This window comes from Mustela lutreola, chromosome 4 (genome assembly GCF_030435805.1).
Source record: "Mustela lutreola isolate mMusLut2 chromosome 4, mMusLut2.pri, whole genome shotgun sequence".
Taxonomy (NCBI): Eukaryota; Metazoa; Chordata; class Mammalia; order Carnivora; family Mustelidae; genus Mustela; species Mustela lutreola.
The window spans coordinates 77,916,135-77,935,300 of NC_081293.1; the positions used below are offsets into that span (position 1 = coordinate 77,916,135).

At 39.9% G+C, this 19,166-nt stretch overlaps 1 pseudogene; it reads right to left on the bottom strand.

Moving 5' to 3' along the window:
• Window positions 1–16,050: 16,050 nt before the first annotated feature.
• On the bottom strand, window positions 16,051–18,280 carry LOC131830340 (protein phosphatase PTC7 homolog; annotated as a pseudogene).
• Between the last annotated feature and the right edge of the window lie 886 nt (window positions 18,281–19,166).

The following is a 19,166-nucleotide window of genomic DNA, read 5'->3' on the forward strand; positions in this document are numbered from 1 at the left end:
AAAGAACTCAAATACATGGAGGCTAAAGAGCATCCTACTAAAGAATGAATGGGTCAACCAGTAAATTAAAAAAGTATTAGGGGCACCTGGGTGGCTCAGTGTGTTATGCCTCTGCTTTGGCTTAGGTCATGATACCAGGGCCCTGGGATCAAGTCCCATATCGGGCTCTCTGCCTACCTGTGCTCTATCTCTCTCTGTCAAATAAATAAATAAAATCGTTAAAAAAATAAAGAAATATTTTTAAAAATTGTGGAAACAAATGAAAATGGAAACACAACTGTTCAAAATCTGTGGGACACAACAAAGGTGGTCCTAAGAGGAAAGTATATAGCAATACAAGGCTTTCTCAAGAAATAGGAAAAGGTCTCAAATACACAACCTAAGCCTACACCTGAAAGAGCTGGAGAAAGAACAGCAAAGAAAGCCTAAATCCAGCAGGAAAAGAGACATAATAAAGACCAGAGCAGAAACCAATGAAATAGAAACCAAAAGAATAGTAGAAGAAATCAATGAAACTAGGAGCTGGTTCTTTGGAAGAATTAATAAGATTGATAAACCCCTGGCCAGACCTATCAAAAAGAAGAGAGAAAGGACCCAAATTAATAAAGTCATGAAGGAAAGAGGAGAGATCGCAACCAATACCAAAGAAATACAAACAATTATAAGAACATAGTATGAGCAACTACATGTCAGCAAATTAGACATCTGGAAGAAATGGATACATTTAGAGACATATAAACTACCCAGACTGATCCAGGAAGAAATAGAAAACATGAACAGACCTATAACCAATAAGTAGATTGAAGCAGTAATCAAATATCTCCCAACAAACAAGAGATGGGAGACGGGCCAGACGGCTTCCCAGGGGAATTCTACCAAACATGTAAAGGAGAATTAATGTCTATTCTCCTGAAACTGTTCCAAAAAAAAAAAAATAGAAATGGAAGGAGAATGTCCAAACTCATTTTATGAGGCCAGAATTACCTTGATCCTAGAACCAGAAAAAGACCCCATCAAAAAAGAGAATTACAGACCAATATCCCTAATGGACATGGATGCAGAAATTCTCACCAAAATACTAGCCAGTAGGTTCCAACAGTACATTAAAAGGATTATTCACCACAACCAAGTGGTATTTATTCCTGGGCTGCAAGGCTGGTTCAACATCCACAAATCAATCAATGTGAAACAATACATTAATAAAAGAAAGAACAAGAACCACATGATACTCTCAATAGATGCAGAAAAAGCATTGACAAAGTACAGCATCCTTTCTTGATCAAAGCTCTTCACATTGTAGGGACAGAAGGTACATACCGCAGTATCATAAAGGCATCTATGAAAAACCCACAGCAAATAGCATCCTCAATAGGGAAAAACTGAGAACTTTTCCCCTAAGGTCAGGGACATGGCAGGGATGTCTACTATCACCACTACTATTCAACATAATAGTAGAAGTCCTAGACTCAGCAATAAGACAACAAAAAGAAATAAAAGACATCTGAATCTGCAAAGAGGCTAACCTCTCACTCTTCACAGATATGATACTTTATGTGGAAAACCCAAAAGACTCCATCCCAAAACTATTAGAACTCATACAGGAATTCAGCAAGGTGTCAGGATATAAAATCAATGCAGAGAAATCAGATGCATTTCTAAACAACAACAAGACAGAAGAAAGAGAAATTAAGGAGTTTATCTCATTTACAATTACACCCAAAACCATAAGAATACCTAGGAATAAATCTTACCAAAGAGGCAAAGAATCTGTACCCAGAAAAGTACAAAATACTCATGAAAGAAATTGAGGACGAGGCAAAGAAATAGAAAACGTTCCATGCTCATGCATTGGAAGAACAAATATTGTGAAAAAGTCTATGGTACCTAGAGAAATCTACACATTTAATGCAGTCCCTACCAAAATACCATCAACCTTTTTCAAAGAAATGGGAACAAATAATCCTAAAATTTATAGGAAACCAGAAAAGACCCCAAGTAGCCAGAGGAATATTGAAAAAGAAAAGCAAAGCCAGTGGCATCACAATTCTGCACTTGCAAAGCTGTAATCCTCAAGACAGTATGGTACTGGCACAAAAACAGACACACCGATCAATGCAACAGAATAGAGAGCCCAGGAATGGACCTTCAACTCTAAGGTCAACTAATCTTTGACAAATCAGGAAAGAATCTCCAATGGAAAAAAGACAGTGTCTTCAACAAATGATATTGGGAAAATTGGACAGCCACATGCAGAAGAATGAAACTGGACCATTTCCTTATACTACCCACAAAAATAGACTCAAAATGTATGAAATATTTCAATGTGAGAAGGAATCCATAAAAATCCTTGAGAATAACACAGACAGCAACCTCTCTGACCTCAGCAACTTCTTCCTAGAAACATAGCCAAATGCGAGGGAAGCAAGGGCACAAATAAACTATTGGGACTTCATCAAGATCAAAAGCTTTTGCACAGCAAAGTAAACAGTAAACAAAATCAAAAGATAACTGACAGAATGGGAGAAGATATTTGCAAATGGCGTATTAGATAAAGGACTTGTATCCAAAATCTATAGAGAACTTAACAAACTCAACACTTACAGAACAAGTAATCCAATTAAGAAATGGGAAGAAGACATGAACAGACATTTCAGCAAAGAAGACATCCAGATTGCCAACAGAAACATGAAAAAGTGCTCAACATCACTCAGCTTTAGGGAACTACACCACACACTTGCTAAAATTAACAAGTCAGGAAATGTCAGGTGTCGGTGAGGACACAGAAAAAGGGAAACCCTCCTACACGATTGGTGGGAATGCAAGGTGGTGCAGCCATTCTGGAAAACAGCATGGAATTTCCTCAAAAAAATTGAAAATAGAGCTACCTTATGACCCAGAAATTGCACTACTTCATATTACTCTAAAGATATAAATGTAGTGATCCGAAGGGGCAAATGCACCCGTGTTTATAGCAGCAATGTCCACAATAGCCAAACTATGGAAAGAGCCTAGATGTCCATCAACAGATGAATGGGTAAAGAACATGTTATATATATAGAGAGAGATAGATAGATATAGATATAGATGATATAGATATAGATAGATAGATACACACACAGATATTATACAGCCATCAAAAATGAAATATTACTATTTCCAATGATGTGGATGGAACTAGAGGGTATTATGCTAAGCAAAATAAGTCAATGAGAGAGGAACAATTATCATATGCTCTCACTGATTTGAGGAATTTGAGAAATAAGACAGAGGATCATAGGGGAAGGTAGGGAAAAATGAAACAAAATGAAACCAGAGAGGGAGACAAACCTTACAAGACTCTTGGTCTCAGGAAACAAACTAAGGGTTCCTGGAGTGAAGGGGGGTAGGAGTAATGGGTGGCTGGGGGATGGACATTGGGGAGGGTATGTGCTATGGTGAGTGCTGTGAATTACATAAGACTGATGAATCACAGACCTGTACCCTGAAACAAATAATACATTATATGTTAATTTTTGTAAAATTCTAGCAGATGGAAATAAATAATGTTTAGAGCAGAAATAATTAAAATAGAGAAATAAAATAATAAGAAAAATAATTAATGAAACCAAAAATTGGTTCTTAGAAAACACTAACAAGTTTGACAAAACCTTAGGAGACTGACAGTATAGAGAAGAAAGAAGAAGAAGAAGAAGAAGGAGGAGGAGGAGGAGGAGGAGGAGGAGGAGGAGGAGGAGGAGGAGGAGAAGGGGAGGAGGAGGAGGAGGAAATTAAAAAAGAAGAAGAAGAAACACAAATTAAATCCATCACGATGACAGTCGTGGGGTACCTGGGTGGCCAGTCTATTTAATGTCTGCCTTTGGCTTGGGGTCCTGGGATCCAGCCCCGCATCAGGCTCCTTGCTCAGTGGGGAGTCACCCTGCTTGTGTGCTCCCTTTCTCTGTTAAAAACACAAATAAATTATATAACTAAATAAATAAATACTTTCCTTCCCAGTGGGAATGATGGTAAGCTTTGGCAGTAGAGTGCTCTGGAGTGCTCTAAAGAGACATTGCAAGAAGAAGGGGTTGCCCCTCCCAGTTATTGTATGCTCTTTCACCAGCCTAACTCTAACAGTGCCTACAGTCGTGCCCCATCTCCCTGGTTATGTGTGCCTACAAGCTTCAGCTCACCGGGACTCCAGAATTATTGCTGCTTTCCTCATGGTTTGAGGCCAGCTCTAGCTGGGATGATCCCACAAACCCCTCTGCCATCTAGGGGTCTGGAACTACACCTTTATTTTTTGTATTTTTTTCAGTGTTCCAAGATTCATTGTTTATGTACCACACCCAGTGCTCCATGCAATACATGCCCTCCTTAATACCCACTACCAGGTTCACCCAACCACCCACCCCTCTCCCTCTAACACCCTCAGCTTCTTTCTCAGAGTCTACAGTCTTTCATGGCTTTTCTCTCCCTTCAATTTCCCCCAACTCACTTCTCCATCTCCCAATGTCCTCTGTGTTATTTCTTATGCTCCACAAATAAGCAAAACCATATGATAACTGACTCTCTCTGCTTGACTTATTTCACTTAGCATAATCTCCTCCAGTCCCATCCATGTTGCTATAAAAGTTGGGTATTCATCTTTTCTGATGGAGGCATAATACTCCATTGTATATATGTATCACATCGTCCTTATCCATTCATCTGTTGAAGGGCAGCTTGGCTCTTTCCACAGTTTGGCTACTGTGGCCATTGCTGCTATGAACATTGGGGTACAGAAGGTCCCTCTTTTCACTCTGTCTGTATCTTTGGGGTAAATACGCAATAGTGCAATTGCAGGGTCACAGGGAATCTCTATTTTTAATATCTTAAGGAATCGCTGCACGGTTTTACAAAGTGGTTGCACCAACTGGCATTCCAGCAACAGTGTTAGAAGGTTCCCCTTTCTCCACATCCTCTCCAACACACGTTATTTCCTGTTTTGTTAATTTTGGCCATTTTAACTGCTGTAAGGTGCTATCTTGGTGGGTTTTTTTTTTAAAGATTTTATTTATTTTTTCGACAGAGAGAGATCACAAGTAAGAAGAGAGGCAGGCAGAGAGAGAGGGGAGGAATCAGGATCCCCGCCAAGGAGAGAGCCAGATGTGGGGCTTGATCCCAGGACACTGGGATCATGACCTGAGCCGAAGGCAGAGGCTTTAACCCTCTGAGCCACCAGGAGCCCCTCTCGATGTGGTTTTGATTTGAATCTTCCTGATGCCTAATGATGATGAACATTTTTTCATGTGTCTGTTAGCCATTTGTATGTCTTCTTTGGAGAACGGCATCTTATTCAACAAAGCCCAGATTCCCCTTCCAAGTTTGTACTTCCTTGGGTCCTCTCCCGTAAGCCCTAAAGTACCATTTAAGGTTCTTCTTCCACCTCTAGAATTACACTCCTATACCAGCTTAATACTTCTGTATAGTTTCCCAAGTTTAAAAACTATGGTTTCTTTCTCCTGATAGCACTCAACTTGATAGCAAGAGTAGTTCCAGAAGATGGACCCATACAGAGGGGATCAGTGAGTTAGCTTTCTCGTGCCTTCAGGCTCAGTGCAGTGCTGAGCTCCTACCTCATTGAAGACAAGGTGCTAGTAATCCATGGCATGCAGGGCATAAAATTTAACCAAGCCACACTAATTATCTGTGCTGAATGATTAAAAAGCACCAAGTGACACATACACTTTGGGAGCCCAAGTGGCTGCTGCCCTTGACTAGTACAGCAGTATTGATGACTGCAGTGTGGGATGAGTAATTTTTAGTGTAATTAAATTTTTATAGAGAGAAAAGAACATGCTCAGGTCTTTTAAGTCTCAGATGACAGCCTGAGAACCAGAGGGGTTTCCACATAACCCTTAAAAAATACCTATTTTTTGCAGCCACAGGATTGACATTGCTGCAAATTAAACACAATTCTCGTGTTCTGAGTAACACAACAGTGGAATTCACAGTTTCACCCGTAGTCCTCCCAGGGAGTAGTAAGGGCAGACATCACCCTGTTCCTTATCAGATGGGGAAAATACTCAGCCTTTTACCATTAAGTATGATGTTATCTGCAGGTCTTTTTGTAGATCTTGTTCATCAGCTTGAAGATATTACCCTGTATTCCTAGTTGTTGACAGACCTGCTGTTGATTATTGTGAAATGGTTGTTCTGCATCATTTCATATAATCATCTAGTTTTTTCTTAGACTGTTAACACAGTAGATTACATTGATCCATCTTTGTAAGCACAAAGGAGAACAGCTAAGCCAGAAGAAGAGGGAAGGAAAAATTAATAGAAATAAGAGCAGAAATCAATGAGGGAGAAAACACACATATAGTTTTAACACTGCAAAAGTTAATTCTGAGAAAGACCAGAACATGAATAAATCCAGTGGTATTTGCTCAATTTTTCTTGCACTCCATAAACCTTCTACCAAGGGACATAGTCAGTCTGGATCTGAAAGAAGAGACACCTCCCCATCATACATGGGGCTCACAAAAGTACATACTGCCCCTTGCCTCATACTGTTTTCCATCCCACAATGTATTATTTTAGAATCAATTAATTATGGAAAATTAAGTTGCAACTCATTCATTCTGGGTTTACAAATACAAATTAGAATGTCTCAGCCACCCAAAGTAATTAGTTGTGGAGCTAGAAATATAATCCATTCCTCAAACATTCATCAGCAGGCATCACAACATTGAAGACATTCTCTTAGCTCACAACCTCTGTCCAGGGCACTCTTCCTGGTTCTAGTTTCAGCAGCTATGGCATAATTTTTTTTTATCTCTAATAACTGTGTCACTTAACATAAATCCTCCAACAATAACAACAACAACAACAAGGTAAATGAAAACATAAATTTAGTATATCAACAAAGCTTTTAAGTACAAAGCTATTTACTGTATTTTCCAAACCTGAACTATAATGCTGTTCAAATTAGTATGGTTTCTAGAATGAAAACTTACCTTTCTGAAGCCACTTAACCGATAGAACAAGAAAAAAATGACACTTAATTCAATAAGAGCTGTCAACAAATGGAATGTTGTTAGTCCAATGTATAACTCAGAGCATATGTTTTGCAACTTAATTTCTGCCAGTCAGCATGGTGCAGGAAGTTGACATTCAGTGTTCTGAAAACACAAACATAAAAACTTTGCCTTTGTAATAACTGTCACATTTGTCGCATTTGTCACAAAGAGTTACAGACACACATATACGCACAAACACACTTACTTACACAAGTACACTCACATATGCATGAACGTGCATGCAAATACATACAAGTACAAATAAGGAACATACACATGCATAAACACATACACACATAAGCACACAGACACACCCACTTACACACCTACACCCCCATTTATATACATGCATGCATTTACACATATACACACCAACTTACACACAGATACCCATGCATGCATACACATACCTACACACAAACAAGCATACCTACAGTCATACATACACATACCCAACCACACTATAGAGTGTGTGTACGAGATCCAAAAAGCCATTTTTAAAAGTGGGTTTAGAAAATATGAAAGCATCCTAATAAATCTAATAAATGCTGCATAAAACCAAATAAAATGTGAACCATGCTTATTCGGGCAACAGAACCTTTAGCAAAAGAAATGTCCTTGAAAATTTTGTGCCTATTATTAACCACGGGTACAAATGTACCCTATTATATTTAGCTCAAATATTCTCATTTGTAAATCTGCTCCATTTCACCCCAGCCTCTTTTCCTATTCCTTCTCTGCCCTAATTTTCTCTTCTCCTCCCATCATGTGATGCTCCAACCCTGACTTGAAAGTAACATAAATTTAATGCTGAAAGTAACCAGCATCCTATAGGCTGATTGGAATTGCTGGGCTATTAGTAGGAATAAAAATGGCTCAATAATTTCTAGTATTCCAGTCTTGTTAATGTCACCCCAGGTGTAGGGAGAGATAAAGAATATTCAATATCTTCACTGTAATAATATGGAAACAAACTACTGTGTTTTGATTCATCATTGGAAACAAGCAGACAATTCCATTAGAGGCAAGCTTGAGAAACATTAGGAAAATGTTTTTGAATACTTCCTCCTGTTCCTTTTGAGGGAGCAGGCTCTGTTTAAGGAAATAGGCTGCTGCCCCAGAGCCCCATCTTAATTGACTTCAGCAAAGACCATCCCTGGCTTGCCGTGGTTCCCTCCACTCTGTAAAGGAAGCAGACCGCAGGGCGAGGAGACACAGAGAGCACCAGGCTGGGCCACTGCACGCCACCACTGGGCAACCAGTGATTGGGAAAAAAGGCTAATTGCTCTAATAATCAACAATCCTTAGTCCTTTGTGTTCCAGATATACCTCACTGTGAACTGAGATGCGGCAAGGAAATGCACAATATTAGCTTCCTTAAGAGGGATGTCCTTGGGCCTGGACACAAGTGCACTGTCTTATGTCATTTTGCATCAACCCACAGCACTCAGAGCAGACCCCTGAGCAGTTAAAAGACACGAGTAATCTTATTTTTCATTTGAAAATTCTAAAATTCTATCCGTGCAGTATGACTAATAAATTGGAAAAAGAAACAAACATATTCTTTTTTTTTCCCAAATACTGCAATGTTCTAGAATAATGTTTAAAAGCAAAATTCCTCCCTCTTTGGAATCTTAAATAGACGGTACACTCCTATAACCACTCTTTATCATGTAAGTTGACAAGACATTTATCAGCTTGAGTTGAAATAACAGCCTGCTCTAAATTCAGACTTAAACACAGGTGAAAAGCTCAACTTTGGGGCCATTCATTTTGGAAATTGAATTCAAGTAGAACAGAAGTGGTAGATGTGTGGTGGGGGGGGAATATAGAAGTGAGCAACAAGTCCTAGCAATGCAGAGGAAGAAGAGGCTCCCACATGTCTTGCCCTGTCCCCTCTATCCTCCTCCAACACACCTAGACCAACTGAATGCCACCATTTTGCACCCAGATGACTCATCCATCCCACAACTTCCTCCTTGGTCAATGCTTGGTGCCACTGCTATCACATTCACCCAAGTCACGGGTACCCTCTTCTTTATATGACCTTTTCATATTCTTAGCAATCCTACATGCAAGTCAGTTTTATTGACAGTTCAGGATGAACATGGAACTTGGTGGCTGCCCAACAATTTCTAGGGATGATTCATATTCTCAGTTAATTTTTTGTGTATGTATTCTATAAACATTCTACCTACTGGGAAAAAAAAAAAAAAAAACAGGAATAATCCCCAAGCCGTTTGTTGGCTATCTGATGGTCTCCACTGAAGACTGTACATAGGCACAGTCATCTGCTTTGTGGGGGTCATGGGACTTGATCCCTCATCTAGGAAGAAACATATCACCCCAATTTCAGAGAGGCTGTAACACTATTCAGAGACCTTTCCTTCTGACAGCATAAATTGGTAGTCAGATAGAAAGAAGTGGTGATGAACATGGTCATTTATTTTTTTTTAAGGATTGAATAAAATGGCTTATGACAACAGCCATTTGGGACACAAAGAAAAAGTTCAGATGACTGTCATCATCTTACAAATGAAATGTCAACATCTCATCAATCCATTAAATAAAAAACACAGATTGTAAGCAGTTTCCATGCAGTTGTGAGGATACAGTCATTCTCTAAAATGTGATAGAGGCAAGATGGCTTCTTCTCCATCTAGGATATGCACCACAAGCCTTCCTGGAAGCCCTTTCCAGGGATCTGTGGGCAGCTCTCCCACTGCCCCACAGCTCTAAAGCCAGAGAAATCACATCTAGAGTAAGAATGAATTTTTATTTTCAAGATTTCCTTATTAATTCGGGGTCTCTTCTGATTCCATACAAATTTTAGGATTATTTGCTCCAGCCCTTTGAAAAACACCAGTGGAATTTTTATCGAAATGGTATTAAAAGTATAGATTGCTCTAGGCAGTATAGACATTTTAACCATGTTTATTCTTCTGATCCAAGAGCATGGAATGGTCTTCCATCTTTTTGTGACTTCTTCAATTTCTTTCATGAGTAAAACTGGTGGCATCACGTTACCTGATTTCAAGCTTTACTACAAAGCTGTAATCACCAAGACAGCATGATACTGACATAAAAACAGACACATAGACCAGTGGGACAGAGTAGAGAGCCCAGATATGGACCCTCAACTCTATGGTCAAATAATCTTCAACAAAATAGGAACAGTGTGGATGTTCCTCAAGAAATTAAAAATAGAGCTTCCCTATGACCCTGCAATTGCACTCCTGTGTATTTACCCCAAAGATACAGATGTAGTAAAAAGAAGGGCCATCTGTACCCCAATGTTTATAGCAGCAATGGCCATGGTCACCAAACTGTTGAAAGAACCAAGATGCCCTTCAACAGACGAAAGGATAAGGAGGATGTAGTCCATATACACTATGGAGTATTGTGCCTCCATCAGAAAGGATGAATACCCAACTTTTGTGTCAACATGGATGGGACTGGAGGAGATTATGCTGAGTAAAATAAGTCAAGCAGAAAGAGTCAAGTATCATATGGTTTCACTTATTTGTGGAGCATAACAAATAACATGGGGGACATAAGGAGATGGAGAGGAGATGGGAGTTGAGGGAAATTGGAGGGGGAGGTGAACCATGAGAGACTATGGGCTCTGAAAAACAACCTTAGGGTTTTGAAGGGGCGGGGAGTGGGAAGTTGGGAGAGCCAGGTGGTGGGTATTAAGGAGGGCACGTATTACATGGAGCACTGGGTGTGGTGCAAAAACAATGAATTCTGTTATGCTGAAAAGAAATTTTAAATAAATAAATAAATAAATAAATAAATAAATAAAATAGGGCTACCTGAAAAAAAAAAAAGAATGAATTTTGATCAATTTTACCATTTCCTTACTCCATTCAGCCACTTCTTTGTTGAGCCCTTCCAAAGGCTGAACCATTATGTATGGAGGACTATGGCATTAGCACAAACAACCAAATTATCATTTATTCAAGGTGACAAAGATTTTCCTCCAATACATTGGTTTAAGAAAAATTATTTCCACGAAGAACATTCATCCACTGTTTCATTCTTTGGAAGTACTCTGTACTAATGAAATCGCCTCTAGCTTCACTGAGATAACATTTAGTTCTGGACATCATATAGTTGTCACTCAGCACCTGGGGCAAACCATGCACTGGAGAAGATAAGAGAAGAAGAAAAGATTTGTAGGGTATGGACAGAATGAAACCGAAGTAGCACTATTGTCACATTCATGATCCTGCATTTTTCTAGCAACCTTTTTTCTAATAACTTGAAGCTTTTCATGAATATTTGCTGCAGAAACACCATGAGATACGGTTTATGAATGGAGAAGACATCAGGATCATTCTAACCCCAAGATTCTACCTGAGCTTTAGCTCCTGATCCCCTGACAGATAACTGTATGAGAAGGAAAGGGGTAGCAGTTATGCACTGAGCACCTCAGAAGCCCACATGTTTCCTCCAGGATCACCTCAGTTAACCTCTCCCCTGTGAGGCAGCTTCTGGGAGCATTTTATGGATGTTCCCATGGGTCAACAAAATGACCCAAAGCATTCTGCCTTGAGGATATTGGAAGACTAATGAGCTCCAAGTGAATGCCTATTCACTTCTCCATTCATGCCTACCCCTCAAATGAAATATAAGAGGGGTTCCTGGATTTTTCAGTTGGTTTAACGTTTGACTCTTGGTTTCATCTAGGGTCATAATCTCAGGCTCATGGGATCGAGCCCCACGTCAGGCTCCTTGCTCAGCCTGGTGTCTGCTTAAGATTCTCACTCTCCTTCTGCCTCTGCTCCTCCTCCCACTCATGCTTGTGCTCTCTCTTTCTCTCTCTCTCAAATCAATAAATAAACAAAACCAGGAAGGAAGGCAGAGAGGGAGGGAGGGACACCAAACTGCCATTTGGGGAAGGTGGAAGGCAGACAGGCCAAAATGACAATGCTCTTGGCATTACAGAACAGTGATTTATAAGGCAAACAATATTCTGAAGTAGATGCCAATTCCAGAAGAATTAGAGGGACCTGAGAGAACACCCACACTGACCAGCCTAAGGTGATCTGGACACGTTTGTGCCATGGGTCAATGTGGAAAAATGGTATCACAATGTCGAAACATGGTATTACGGTGCCAAAGGCACGGGCTAGTGACTCCTTTCCACCCCTCAACACCTCTGCATGTCCATAAGCCCCTCATACAACAGTTGCACAAAGAACTTGCAAAATTTCCTCAATAAACAGAAATCTGGAATTGATGAGATGATTTACTATCAAGCAGAAATAGGATTTCATGATGGAAAATGAAATATTTTTTAAAATTACACTTTTGTCTTCTTTAGTAGATTTTTCAGATTGCCACTATGAAACCTTAAAATGGCTTTAGACCTTATTTTCAAAACAGGAACGTTTTTAAAGCATTGTTGAAATAGAATTGATTTTTTCCAGCTGCCAAAGGAAAGTATATGATCTTCTCCTTATCCCTTTGTTTTTCTGTTTTCACCTTGAAAACTGGAACCCCCTCCTCTTGAAGACTAAAGCATTGTGCTGACCAAAGCAGAAATCATTTAAAAAAAAAAACTCATCCTTTTTAATATTATAAGCTTATGGCTATTATAACCTTTTTTTTTTTTTTTTTTTTTGGCTTGTCAGAAAGCTTTCCTGTGTTATTCCACGTCCTCAGATGTGGGAACAGGATATTGTATCAAACAGCCCCTCAAGGAGACAGGACATTCATTACCAAGATAGGAAAAACCCTGGCCTAATTATCAATTAATCCCAGTCCATCTTTGTTCTAGAAAAGCAGGAGGCTGTGAAGGTCAGAGAGCATGGGTATTTACAACATCGTGTCCCTATTAAGTAACTAGTGACCTATTTCAACTGTTGAGTCCAAAGAAATATTTTCTGGTTTCTAGCAAATGCCTGGGGTGGAGAGACAATTTTTCTCATATTAATTTTATTTTTATGGCCCTCAGAAAATTCTATCATATTAGGCAAATATGATGGTATTTTGAATTCCTCTGCAAGGTCTTTCTATGACACCTGCTTCCTGTGAGGTTCAGCAGCTCATTACTGACTAGTGAGCAAGATTCTTTGTAAAGTAGATGACACCCCCAGGCTGACATGAGCTTACTGGTCCCCATCATTTCCATTATTTGGCAGATCCTCTAAAATAGTTTTCCTTTTGTTTTTCAAATATTCACACCATAGTTAAAGAAAGGATAATCAGTGCCAAAGTTTTCATTTGTTTTAGTTAAGACCAAAATCGGGAACAAATCTAATATTTGAATAATATTTTGTTCTTCCTTTCTTTTTTTTTTTTAGTATAAATACTATATTTATTAAATATCTTTACAGTTTATTTAAATGTATTTACAGAACTATTCCTGCATAAGTTATATTTCAGACATCCAATTCAGGTCATTGCCTCTTGGGTAAGACAAATAAATGATAGTCTAAACAGAAAAAAGCAGCTCATTAGTATACACAAATTAAAATTTGTTTCAGTATTTAGCCATCTTTGCCACAAACTACCTGCTAACAGTTAAAATTTTGACATGGACACTGCCATTTTTTAGTTGAGAAATTCAATTTTGCAAAGAATTTTTTTAAATGAATAGAATCTAAATGCTTTTCTACTTCATAGTTTCAATTTTATAAGCAGATTTGGGGGATTTTTTTGATCTTGTGAAATTTGTTAACTGCAAAAATGTGATAGTTTCTAGGGAAATTGGATGCTATAGCTTCTAACAAAGATAGCTGGTATAAGGTGACAAGGAACCATGAACTTATTCAAAAGTACAAACATTTACAGCTCTAGCCAATCTTGTTTACAATCTCCAAAATGATCAAAACTGACTCCGTGAATTCCCACAATTCTGCCTTGTTACTCGATGTGGTAGGTTGGTGGTACTAAAGGTGGTCCTGAAGGCGACTGTTCTATCTGGAACAAATGCAGCTGCTAGAAGAGGACACTCTCCTATCATGCAAAGCTTGAAATCTAGTTTCTACTCTAGACACAGCCCACCCCCCAGACATGCATACCTGGAATGGATTCTTTTGTGATTTAGTACCTATCAACCATGTCAAGCCAGTACAGTAATTCAGGACAAATAACTTGTCTCCCCTACCCCCATTTCTTCTTTCAGTTTTTAAGAGCCCAATGGACTCTACTGCATTATCCAATCAGTGAAATTTTTTTTGTGTGCAGGCAGCTTAAGTTCACAGGAAGAAATAAGGTTCTGATATGTTTAGAGTGCACATTTTAAAACAGAATAAAATAAAAATTTCAAGCATGTGATAAAAATATTGATTTTTATAATACATTATTGCTTTATAAATATAGATGGAAAAGCTATAAACTTCACTGGTCTTTGATGCATCCAGAGAGGGATAATTTGCCATTTGTAAATTAGAAATCCAAATTCTTTTTGTTATAAAAGTCCATTACATGAGGCAAATGTGTGTGTTTTATTCTGCTTGATTTAAAATGCAATTAACACACATCAAGTTCAGAATCAGACCCAACAAGTGGTATATCACAGTCACACCCCACAGAGACTTAGGTTCTGTGACCTGGAAAATTCCAGTATGGGTCCAGCAGAGCCTCCAACTACTGGGAGTGGAAGGAGTGTTACTTGTTAAGCAGCACTCCAACTGACCACCCCCCGATCACTCCCTGGCAGTCATAAAATTAATTGTGTCACACACAAAGGACAGGGCAAAAAGAAAAGTGAGAAAATATTCTGTGTCACTAATCTATAGGCCAGGTCCAAAGTCAGCTCCATTGTGAAACTCAAATTCTTTTCCAACTATTTTCATATCACTAACACCAACATTGTCGATTTCTAATGGTCATTTCTCAAAAAAGACGAAGTTGATTAAATGAGTCATGTAAAACATCACCAACCTAGCTTTATAAAGATTGTGTTTGATGGGTTAAATGAGAGCAGAGAAAAGCCAGTGACTTGACCAGCACTGCTCTTACAAGGAATTAAATGTAGGCATTGGAAAATTAATGCAAAATATATCCAGATCATAAGGCTACATACCTCTGACCAGAAATAATTAAAAACCCAAACAAAAGAACTGAAATTGTCAGCCCAAATATAAATGTATTCCTTCTAACAAAACCCTTCTGGATGCAACTTTCTTTACTTTTTAAATACACAGAGACTGCAAACAGTTTGTGCAAAATAAATACCCCACCACTTGCCACTCACGCTTCCATGTTTTATCGGAGCACGATGGGTACTCTTTATTTAAACAGAATGTAACTCCACCCAGCCCTCCCTGCCCAGTCCCCTATCTCTTCTACCAAAGAATTCTGTTTTGTCAAGTTAGGGTAGTTAAGGCATTCTGACATGTAATTAAAGGTGATTCAAAATAGATATCTAACATTATGCCAATTTAGGAATAGTAGATAAATTACTGAACGGCTTACAAATGAATAACTCATCCTTATTATAAATGAAATGCCTGTTACAAGCATGATGCATTGAAATATAGTAATGACATGTACATGGTACATGTTAAACAATTTTAAATAAAACAAAAGCTTGACAGTTACTCAAATATACAGTACAAATTCACAAAACAAAAATCTTTTAAAACAAGTTGAGGTAACCTCAAACATAAGTTTTGATGCAATAAACCAGTGAATAAGTATCTCCTTTAGAGAAAGACACTTTCCGTATTCTCCTCCAGTAGATCCTCATCAGGTTTAATTGCATTCTCATCTATACACCAATGTTACCTGACTTATATATAAAACATGGCTTTAATTTAAGGATTTCTAAGTATATATACTTTTCTACCACCAAGTTAATGAAGGAAAAGAACTGACCCCAAAATATATATCTTTACAGCAGTTGACTTGTACATAAACCTTAAAAATAAGTTTGAGCTTGCAGATAAAGGGAAAACTGAATGCAGGGTAGTTTTATAAGGAAACTATACACTGCAAGATGGCTATTCAGAAATTGTAAACATTAAGCTTGATTCGGACCCCTAAATTTCTGTGTAGGGCAAATGCAAATGTCAGATCATCACCAGGAGTTTTCCTCGTGGGCTTTTGTGCTGCTGCCACTGCCCACAGTACTCTTTTCACACGGACTCCCTGAATTTGGTGCCTGCTCTACGGAAAGCAAGGCTAGTAATGAAAGCTCTGAGAGGGAGACTATGAGTAGCATGAACATCAAAACCCAACCAGATTCAAAGTTACAGCTGTCCACTCTCAACCTATTAGGCCTGTGGGCCTAGAGCTCCCACATAGGGATCTCCTATCAGAAAGCTGGGAGGAATTTCAGCCATAACATTAAAATTCCTAAGATTTGAGGAGTTTTATAATCTTGGGTAATATTTCCATTGAAAAAATCTGGTAGGGAGGCTCCCCAAGGCCTCCTGCAGAGGAGGCAGCCTTGGGGCCACAAGCCTATAATTTGGACTTATCAATAAACTGCCGGAACTTTCCTCATAGGAGCACAATTAAGCATCTTTTAAAAACCAGAAAAATATTTGCATCCATAGAACTAAACTAAATTTTTCTTCCAATTTTTAACAAAAAAGCTCCTGGGATGATGGTTTCATAATCCAGAGCAATGTTTTAGAGCAGAATTATAAGCCCCTGAAAAATAGGAGTTTATAATGAAAACTTAAAGCCACACCAATCATCATAACAAAGACTGTATAGTACATGTGTAACATTTCTTTTGATGATAATGTATGTTTCTAGTAGATGTACCATAACATACAATTTGTGTTAGACTTTTAAAATCCCTTTTACACACTGTAATTTTGAATTCACTCACTTTCAATACTTAAACCATTTTTAAAACATAATAGCCATTCTGGCATTGAAAACCTTCATTCCATCATAGAAAGGACAGTAAGAAGTGAAGGTCAATCTTCAAATCTTGATTCTCTTCAAAGTTGCTGGCAGATACGAGCTAGTGAATGACAGTAGTGGTTCTCCACAAAGATCTCAACCAGGTCTCAAAAAGACAGGCAAAGGCTTACATCACTGGCCATCAAGATCAGTGGCAAAGAAACAGTCCTGCCAGCAGGATCAGCACACATGGCAGGGGAGAATTTGGGAAGATGAAAGGAAAGGCCAGAGTTGACACCTAGGCGAGTCAGTCTGTATACTCAGCCACTACTGAAAGAAGGACGGTGATGTCATCAGGCTTTCCACCTCTCGCATTCAATCCGTTGTCACATGCAAACTGTGCAAAAGGTGACATATAATTTGGGTCATAGGCCAGCTCATGGGCTTGCTCAGCAAAGCTTCTTGCCGTCTACTGTATACTTTCATAATTTGAATTCTTTAATTTTTTTTTTTTTTAGCTCCTGAAGAATCATATAATCAGGCATGTTGTCAAAAAGTCCATCTGTTGCCGTCAGAATAATGTCTCCTAACTGGACATCAAAAGATGTGCTATCAGCAGCATCCGGGCTGTCACTCAGGACGACTCCTTCGGCTTCAGGTGGTGCAATTGAGAGCTGGAATGGAGTGTTGAAGTAATGCTGCTGCTCATCTGATCGGTGCACAACCTCACCACCCCTGACAACCAGAAAGCCTGAATCACCCAGGTTTGCTGTGTGTAAGCGGTGACTAGTTCTGTCCAGCACCACGATGCAGGCAGTACTGCTACCAAGCAAAGGTACTTTATTTTGCAGCAACTCACAGTAGCTTGTGGTGAGGATTCCGATGGGATTACTTGGGACGAACCGTCCGTATTAAGTCCCTGAGAACTGGGATGGATCAACTCCATAGTGTCTCCACCCTCCTTCACCATCTGCAACCCCGAGCGCGTCTGCCGAGCGGTGCCGGGCCACGAAGCACGCGTCGTCCCGGTAGTACGCGCCCTTCTTGAGAAGGCCCTTGCGGAAGTCTTTGCTGAAGCCGCAGCCGGCCGTCACCGGCTCGTAGTCACCGCCACCGCCGCCACCGGCCCTGGGGTCGGTCTGCGAGAGGCCGCCGAGCACGGCGCGGGCCACCAGCCGCCCATACGAGAGGACCGAGAACATCGCCGCCGCTGCCCGCCCCCCCGAGGAGGCGGGGGGCCCGGGGAGCAGGAGGACGCGGAGGCCGGGAGCCGGCTCGCTCCTCAGCCGCAGCAGCGCCGCCGCCGGGGCGCTCCTCCGGGCGGCGCAGAGTCGCCGCCGCCGCCCTTGCCCGACGCGCGGGGCCTCGCACACGCTCCACCGCGCGCACCGGAGCCAGAGCGAGGTCAGAGCCCGCGGCTCCTCCACCTCAGCCCAGGTGGGGTCGCGGCTGCAGCCACCGCTGCCGCCGCCATCTTCGGCTCCACTAGCGTGTTCCGGGACTTCCTTTCTTTTTTTAATTCAAATGATACTTATACAAATATTCTCCCATGGAAGGTGATTGTTTCTGCCCATAATCTGGATCATTTACACATTTCAAAACAAATAAATGGAATCTTAGCTTTAAGAAAAGTCTTGGGTTTAAATCCAAACACTGATGACCACCTAATGGTAGCGACATAAGCCACAGAAACTCTCTGAGTTGTGTTTATTCTTCCACAGAATAATGATACTGCCTATTATAAAGCTCTATGAGGGCAGGAAACTTGGGCCATTTTGTTCACTACCATATGACTGGTGTCAAGAATTGTGCCTGATGTATGGTAGGCACTAAATCAATAATGTTGAATGTATAGAACAAACAGCAACCATAATAATATGACCACCTTTGTATGATTTATTATACTAGGCTAGTTGATCAGCAATAGTATTTAACTCTCCATTATTCAGAAAAATTTTTTTACCCGGAAGAGAGTGAAGTAAATTGTGCTTCCGCCACTGGAGAATTTGGAGGGAATGACTTCCAGGGAACCAAGACCCTGGGATCACATAGCCCACATGAAAATCTATCCCCAGGAAGTAAGTACTGTTCACATCATCTTTTCCAGTTGTCAAATAACCGGGTGCCACTCCTCAGGGAATGATCCCCAAGCCCATTCTAGTAAAGCGGTCAGGACACAGGGCTTGAAGCAATGTCCAAATCACCCAACGTGTGGCCAAAACCATAACTGAAATGTCTTCCCAATTTCAGGGTAGAATTACTTATAAAGATGGAAATAAGAGAGCACAGAGACATCCTCAGGAGAAACAAACA